Raw genomic sequence first — 9071 nt, 5'->3', positions numbered from 1 at the left:
GATGAACTGCAGTTTGGTTTAATAAAAACGCCACAATTATTCCTTCTCGCGTTTAAAAGAAATGAAGAAAAAAAATGGATCACGGTCACGGATCCTAGTCAAGTTAGAAAGCTGATCATAGCAGACCAGACACGATCACCGCTGTCTCGCACAGATCGAGCACCGGCAGTTGCTCTAGCACTGACAGCGGCAGCAACTCAGTCTGATCCAACTGAGGATTGGGCACCGACTGCGTCAGTGGATCAGTCTGATCTACCGGAGGATCGGGCATCGACATTGGCACCTGCTCCGACACCGGCACCAGCTCTACAAGGAGCACCATCTCCGACAGCAGCAGCGGCTTCGGCACCTGCACCAACACTTGTACTTGCATCTGGTCCGGCGCATGCAGTTGCACCGATAACAGACTAGGCTGCAGTTCGCACTTCATATACCAAAGTCCTTACAAAAACCGACATGTCCACCTTCTTGGTAAGCATTGGCCGCCCAAGTGCTTTTTTCTTTTTTCTTCGCATGTTGTTTCACATGATTCACTGTGTTGATCTAACTGTTTGGGTATGTCTTCTTGTTTGCAAACAGAGAATTCCTAGAGCAACGAGGGAGTCATTCAACAATCCGGGCGACCGCGGCCAAGTTTCTCTTACCATGCATAGCCTTGGTGTGAATGAACCTGCTTAGTATACCGTAAGTAAAAAGGATGGTTGCATGATGATTGATGCTAAAGGATGGTCAAGGATCAAATCTAAATCATATCTTGTGGTAGGGGATGATGTCAAAATCGAACTTTCTTGGCAAGGAGAGCTGGTCCAAATCAACTTTGAAATTCTTCAGTAGCAGCACGCAACTGCTGAACTGATCTATCCTCCGAGAGATTTTGATGTAATAATCTGGCATGGTGAAACAAGTGTCCTGTGTGTATAAGTAGTACGACAGTATTATTTATCACATGGTATATCGTTGATAGAATTGCAACTCTGATTGCTGGTTAGAAACTGTTGTTCGATTTCATTCCAACAGCTGCCATGCTTTATTCAATTTTGTGTATTCGCCTTGCGACAGCATCTAAAACCAGCACAGTACCGATCGCTTGCAATATGAAAAGCGCTGAGGTAGAACACATGGGCCCCCAAACATGCATGGTTGGCCTGCGGCCCAAAGTCCAGAACCGTGAGCCTATCTGAGTATTATATTCTCAGCTGAACCCCCATAAAAAAGCCGAACCCCCATAATGCCCGTGTGTTGCAGAGGGAGTATATTTCTCGGCAAGGTGAGCCTGTGATATAAAAGATTTGTATATTTCTTTACAGAGGGAGTATCTCTTTGTCAAAAAATATATTTTTGTGTAACTAGTTACTCCTGTCTTTCTACTTCCTTTCGCTGATATGTGGGGCAACCGGCAACGGGGTCCACGTGCCATATGCACAAATTAGAGCGCACAACTTCATGGTAGACACACCCCGGTCGTAGCGCCGCAGTAATGCCCAATGAGCCGTCAAATCACAACCCCCTCCCCCACCTTTCCAGCTTTAGCAGTAAGCTGGACGGACAAAGCGGCAATATTTCACTGGGCCTGAATCCCCTTCTTCCTCGTCTGCTTGTTCAGAGAAAATCCCCACTCGACGATTGCATAGGGTTTTCTCATGGAGAACCAGGTACGAATTCTTCATCCATCCCCAATAAATCCAAGTCCCTTGGTCGCAGGTAATCCTAGGATGGCAGCCGCCGCCCTTGATGCATTTTTCTTTGTACTGAATCTAGTGTGTTTCAGTTGCAGTGCCCAAAGTGGAGTACCCTACAGATTTCTTCGCCTTCGGCGAGACGCCACACTTGTTCCTTCTCATCCTAACACAGCATTTTGAAACGCGCACAGTATGTTCCTAGAATCCTCTTCTCTATCCGGGAGGGTGGGTTTTTTCTGAACATGTTGTGTTCTCATATTATTTTTCCTGCAGTGTATTATTGGCTCTGCCAGAACACATGTACTCAAGATGCTCAGCCTTGCCATAACTGAATACACTAGTTTAATGGTCACAGTGAAGACAAGCCATGGATATTACTTTCGAGTTGGGTTCATGAACCAAGAAGATCGCTGCTTTTTTTATGGCCGAACTTGGATAAACTTTCTCAAGTGTTACGGACTGAAAGTTGGCGCACGAATGTTGATGGAAATAGCAGAACATGGTCTCATCTTCACTGCAATCTTCCACCCCGACATCGTTCCAATTGTTCATCCATGTTAGTTTTGTATCTGGTTCTTGCATGTTGCCTTGATTACTTCTTAATCCACCTATTCTGTCTAACTAATCACAATTTAACTTTAGAAGTAGCAATGAATCTCTCACCGAGATGCTACTTCTAACTAATATTTTCTTATAATTGGTGGCACGTGTAGGTTTTTTCAGAATTAAGCAGTCTGCTCGTTTGTTACTCTATAATAACTCGGCTATTACTAATGGCACTGAAGTTTACTGGATTGGCATCCACAAGTTCCTACATTTTATTGATCGTCTTGAGGTCCTTGTGGGGTGTTTCAATGGTGGAAGGCCACGTGGGATATGTGTGCCACTGCTGCACTCGTTGAACAGGTCCAACTGTGTCGAGAAACTTATGGTACGAGCTGTTTTCTGTTATATATGTTGTTCATAAACTATTGCTTATACACAGTTTTACAGCTGTGATCTTCTTGAAACAGGAACTGCCGAGTTCTATTGTTCCTATACAGATGCCTGACCATGGTCGGGCCAGACTTGCGCTTGGTCACAACATGATGTTTATGTCGACCTACTCAATTCCCCTTGGAGGTGAAAAGATACTTATTCATGGGTGGTCTCAAATAATGAAGGCCCGTCCATCTTGGAGAATAGGACAGAAGATTATGTTCATGCTTTTCCATGGCTCTAAAGCGAATATCTTGTTTATTGACCACGTTGCGAGATGAAGCCGCTTTCAGAAGGTTGTGGATGTGCGGGATGGCGCCTGGGCCTTGTCCTGGGGCTTGGTGGTCTCACCCTTGGTTAACTGTAGGCAAAGTAGCACTGTTCGAGGCGTGCTTTGTACAGTTGAACCTGTATAAGTACTCATACTGCTTTCAACTTTGGTTGTTAAGTGCCCCTGCTGGTTTCAGTTAAGGTTGTTAAGTACTCCTGCTACTTTTACAGTCTGTCATGTTTCTTCAGTCCTGTCTTCCTCCAGCCGCCAAAACCAAACCAGCGCCAGCAGGGCCGCTTGCTTCCGCCTCCCATGGCTGGCTGCGCCTCAGTGCACGCATCGCCGCCCCTTCGTCTCCTAAATAGTTAACGCCGATGTCCTCCGCGCGCTTTGGTGCGCTCGCCGCCCTCTCGTGTTGTCAACATGGTCAACAAATAATAGGAATCGGCAGAAGTACGTGAAGAGGATGATAGTAGGGGCCCACCATGTCAGCGTATGAAAAAATAAAATGCTTCCTCCTAGTGTTTTCCTGACATCTAGGACCCACGACATTGTGAGCGTATATAGTCAATAGACAAGAGAACAACACAAGATCGGCTGATACCTGGGACGTAGCTACTTGAGCAGTATTTTTTTTGTTTGGTATTGTTGAGACGGAGCAGGGTTTGAACTGGGCTATGGCCCGTCTAACCCAGGCTTATATTTTATGATCACCATGTGACCAGCCCAGCTATTTTTTCTTTGTGAAAATGAGCCCAGTTTATTTTTCTGAAGAATACCCAATCCAGGCCTACTTATTTTTCTATGCCCTGATGGGCTGCAACTCTTTCAAGATGCCTGCAAATCTTGAAAGTAATATGAAATGGGTTGTAAATATAAAAACAGATGACAATTTGGCAATTACTTTATAATTTCTGATTTTTTTCACATTTTCAGATTCTTATTTCACTGGGCATTAACCTAATTTAAATATATCTTCAAAGTACTTTAAATCTGGCTCGACATTTCGGTATTAAAAATAGTTTGGAACCCACAGAGATATGCGAAATTGGCCCTGGCCAACCAAAAAAAACGACTGCCATAAATTGCATAAGAAGTTGCCATGAGCTATATATAAATTATTAAAAAAAAGAGGGAGTGGTCTGACTTGTGGGCCTGTTTAGTTGACGCGTATGCAAGATTTTTTTAGTTATTATATACGTCAACAAATGATTCTAGCAGACGTAACCGTTGGATGTCAATCCAACGGCCGTCGTGTTTCTTCAATCCCTGGTCTTCTTGCTCCAGCCGCCAAAGCAGCGCCGGTGGGACCGCCTGCTCCCGCCTCCCGTGGCCGGCTGTGCTGCCGCGCAGGCCTCAGCACCCCATACTACTCCCACCACTGGCCAGGGCATCCCTCTACTCACCCACACCCCCTGTTATTCTGCGGCGACGGCAGCCTCACACCGCAGCCGAACCGGTGAACCCTCGTACTCCTCTTAGCACGGGCTTCCACTGTCGCGTCTTCCCCGGCTCCGCGTCGTCCCCTTCCTAGGCCTAGCCGTCGTCCACCGCTGTGGTGCTCTCGGCGTGGCATGGTCAATGTGGTCAATGATCGACTTCCATGGGAAGAGTACTGTACGTGGAGAGGCTGACAACTGGGTCCACGGCAGCCGCAAGGAAGTGCCTCCTTATTACGCGAAAACTAATTATTCCTCCACCTAACAACAGGGACCCACCGGACGGGCCACCAGTATTTTGCGAAAAAAACGTTTCCCCCTGACTGCTGGGACCCACAGGACGGGCCATCGTATTTCGTGAAAAAAACGTTCCCCCCGCTGTCAGCTCGGACCCACCGGAAGTGCCTCCTTATTACGCATAAAAAAATGAATACCCCATGCTAGCTGGGACCAACCTTGGTGGGAGGCTTACTTGTGGGCCTACTAAGTTGACTGGGACGGAGGCGTTTGTCAACTTTAGTCAATATATGAACGATTCTAGCTCTAGTGACCGTACGATGTCCATCCAACGGCAGTAGTGCTTCTTCAACCTCTGGTCTTCTTGCTCTAGCCGCCCAAAGCAGCGCCGGTTGTGCCGCCTGCTCCTGCTGCCCGTGGCCAGCTGTGATGCCGCGGAGGCCTCACCGTCCCCTACTACTCCCACCGCTGGCCAGGACATCGCTCTATGCACCCACACCCCCTGTTATTCTGCGGCGACGGTAGCCTCACACCGCAGCCGAACGAGTGAACCCTCATACTCCTCTACACGTGGGCATCCACTGCCGCGTCTTCCCCGACTCCGTGTCGTCCCCTTCCTAGGCCTCTCCATCGTCCACTGCCCTGGTACTCTCGGCGCGGCGTGGTCAACAAGGTCAAGGAATGGCTACCATCGGACATGGACTGTACGTGGAGAGGCTGACAGCTGGGTCCACGACCGCAGCAAGGAAGTGCCTCCTTATTACGTGCAAAATAATTATTCCTCCACCTGACAGCGGGGACCCACCGGACGGGCCACTGTATTTTGCGAAAAAAACGTTTCCCCCTGTCTGCTGGGACCCACCAGCTACATCTTCGCACGCAAGGAAGTGCCTCCAAAAAAAACAATTCGCCCCCCTGACTGCTGGGACCCACCAGCTACATCTTTGCACGCAAGGAACTTCGTCCGGGCAAAAACAAGCATTCGCCCCCCTGACTGCTGGCACCCACCAGCTACATCTTCGCACACAAGGAAGTGCCTGACATTCGGGACCCACCTGGTCGAAGCGTACGTAGCGTTGTCATTCTGGTCAAGAACGTGTACGTACATATATACTGGTCGATGTAGAGGCGCACACGTGTCATAGTAGAGGCACGTACATGTCGTAGTAGAGGCGCGCACGTAGCATGTACACGTACGTACAGTGTCCATGGTGCAAGAAAGAAAATACGGCCACGTACGTACATACGGGCGGGGTCTCGAACGCCTACTCGCGCATACGTACGACCAGGGCTCGTGTACATGGCTGGGTCGGAACGGAGAAACAACATCGTCGTCGTGTACATGGGGAGGCAACGGAATGCGTCGTGTTCATCGGGAGGCAACGGAATGCATCGTGTTCATGGGGAGGCAACAAAATGCGTCGTGTTCATCGGGAGGCAACGGAATGCGTCGTGTTCATCGGGAGGCAACAGAATGCATGGGAGCCAACCGGCTTGGACGGAACAGGCGATGGAAACGAGGTCTGGCGTACCGCACAACGGAGGAAACGGACCTCCTACGTTCGGAACGGGGTCCTGTTGATCGGGAGGGGTGTGGCATACCGCAAAACGGAGGAAACGGACCTCCTACGGTCGAAACGGGGGTCCTGTTGATCGTGAGGGGTGCGGTGTACCGCAAAACGGAGGAAACTGACCTCCTAGGATCGAAAAGGGGGTCCTGTTGATCGGGAGGGGTGTGGCGTACCGCAAAACGGACGAAACAGCCTTGTGTTAGAGCGCTACGATCGAAACGGGGGTCCTGTTCATCGGGAGGGGTGTGGCGTACCGCAAAACGGGACTCCACGGGATACTGTTCATCTCCACCGTCGACCTCCTCCAGCCTCACGGGCTACTGTCGACCTCCTCTTGCCTCCACGGGCTCCTCTTCATCCAGCCTCCACTGCGCGCTACTCCACCGGCTACTGTTCAACCACCCCTCCACGGGCACCCCTCCACCGTCTATTGTTCATCCAGCCCTCCACACCACGGGGTCCTGTTCAACCACCCCTCCACGGCCACCCCTCCATCGTCTACTGTTCATCCAGCCCTCCACACCATGGGGTCCTGTTCATCCAGAGGCAACACCACCGCTCATTGTTCATCCACCCCCCTGCAACGCTCACTGTTCATCCCAAAGGCAGCATCGATCGGCTTCAGTTAGCAGCAGTAGCGAAGGAATCGCTCGATCGGGTTCAGTTAACAGCCATTGATTGATCGCTTGGGTTCAGTAACGCATAGCCTGCAGTGCAATCGCTCGGGTTCAGTTAGAGCCCAATGCCTCGCTCGGGTTCAGTTAGAGCCAACGCCTCGCACACACGCGCGTAGGTGTACGAGAGAAATGTGCATCGCTCGGCCCCCGACCTCCCACCATAACCGGCAACTCCCCGAAATTTTCCTCCCCCTTGCTTCTACTACGGTTTTTTCCGTCATGGACAACCCAAAGAATGTCATGCAGCTGCGTCTCCGGCCCGCCCAGGATGAAAAGCCCATTTTCTGTCATGATTTTTTGTCATAGAAGTAGGATCCCACCACATCTATGATGATACCGGGTTTTGTCACAATTATCATCATAGAAGTGTCATATGTATGACAGAAAAAAATTCATTCGACCCAAAATGTCATGGATGTGTCTTTTTTTTGTAGTGAGGGTACACGGGAATTTCATCTAGTCACTTTCATCATGTTGGCTTAATTCGTGTTCGGTACTTTTTATAATTTGATATGTGGGTGGACCGGTGCTTAGGTGTTGTTCTTACTTGAACTAACCTCCTATTTATGATTAACCCTCTCGCAAGCATCCGCAACTATGAGAAAATTATTAAGAATAAATTCTAACCACAGCGTTAAAATTTTGGATCCAATCGGTCCCTTACGGAATAGCACATAAACTGGGGTTTAAACTTCTATCTTCTCTTAACTACTCCACAATGCATTACCTTAGGCCCAAATATGGTGAAGTATCATGTAGTCGACGTTCACATGACACCACTAAGAGAATTACGACATACATATCATCAAAATGTCGAACACATATCAAGTTCACATATTTACTTGCAACATGATTTCTCCCGAGACCTCAAGAACAAAAGTAACTACTCACAAATGATAATCATGCTCAAGATCAGAGGGGTATTAAATAGCATAATGGATCTGAACATCTTCCACTAAATAAACCATATAGTAATCAGCTACAAGATGTAATCAACACTACTAGTCACCCACAAGCACCAATCTATAGTTTTGGTACAAAGATTGAACACAAGAGATGAACTAGGGTTTGAGAGGAGTTGGTGATGTTGAAGATGTTGATGAAGATAGCCTTCCCCAAGATGGGAGAGTTTTTGGTGATGATGATGACGATGATTTCCCCCTCCGCGTTCCCCTGGCGGAATCGCTCCGCCAGAGGGCAAAAGTGCTCCTGCCCAAGTTCCGCCTCGAGGCGGTGGCGCTTCATCCAAAAAGTCCTCCCCTTATTTTTTTCTAGGTCAAAATGACTTATATACCAGAAGATGGGCACCGAAGGTGGGCCGAGGAGGGCAACACCTACCAGGGCGCTCCTGGGCCTCCTGGTGCGCCCAAGTGGGTTGTGCCCACCTGGTGGCCCCATCTGATACTTATTTGCTCTAGTAATTCTTAAATATTCCGTAAAAATCCTGAGGAAATTTCAGCTCATTTGGAGTTGTGCACAATAGGTAGCTTGACATAGCTTTTTCAGGTCCAGATTTCCAGCTGCCAGAATTCTCCCCCTTTGTGCATACCTTGCATATTATGAGAGAAAAGGCATTAGAATTACTCCAAAAAGAATTATTATACAATAAAACAACATAAATAACAGTAGGAAAACATGATGCAAAATGGACGTATCACACATGTTCAGCTCGGTGAGGTCCCTCACCTTCTTGATCCAGCAAGACATCAAGGTAGTAGATGAGTTCCGTCAGCACGACGGCGAGGTGACGGTGATGGTGAAGTGATCTCCGCAGGGCTTCGCCTAAGCACTACAAAAATATGACCGGGGGAGTAAATGGTGGAGGGCGGCGCTGCACACGCCTAGGCAATTGTCTGGGGTGTGCTAGCCCCCCCCCAGATATATATAGGTGGGATGGAGAGGGGAGGTAGCCAGGGGCGCCCCAAGTAGGCTGAATCCTACTTGGGGTCCCTCCCCAATTTGCCCCTTACAATATTTATCGGAAGGGGAAGGAAAGAGGGGGAAGGGGGAATCCTATTCCCTTTCTTTCCATTTTTTTGAGTGACCTCGCCAACTTTGTTGATCCACAATATTGTTCATAGGTACAAGGTTTGGGTCATGACGAGAATCCAACCAAACATGTGTACCAGGACCTAAATTACAAGCGAATTTGGCAAGGTTCTGCACCTCAGAATTATGGTTCTTGTGCTCATGCAAGAACTTACAAGAGGAAAAACTAG

Source organism: Triticum dicoccoides, chromosome 2B, assembly GCF_002162155.2.
Source record: "Triticum dicoccoides isolate Atlit2015 ecotype Zavitan chromosome 2B, WEW_v2.0, whole genome shotgun sequence".
Taxonomy (NCBI): Eukaryota; Viridiplantae; Streptophyta; class Magnoliopsida; order Poales; family Poaceae; genus Triticum; species Triticum dicoccoides.
The sequence above is the reverse complement of the archived record's forward strand: the minus strand, read 5'-3'. Positions refer to the sequence as shown.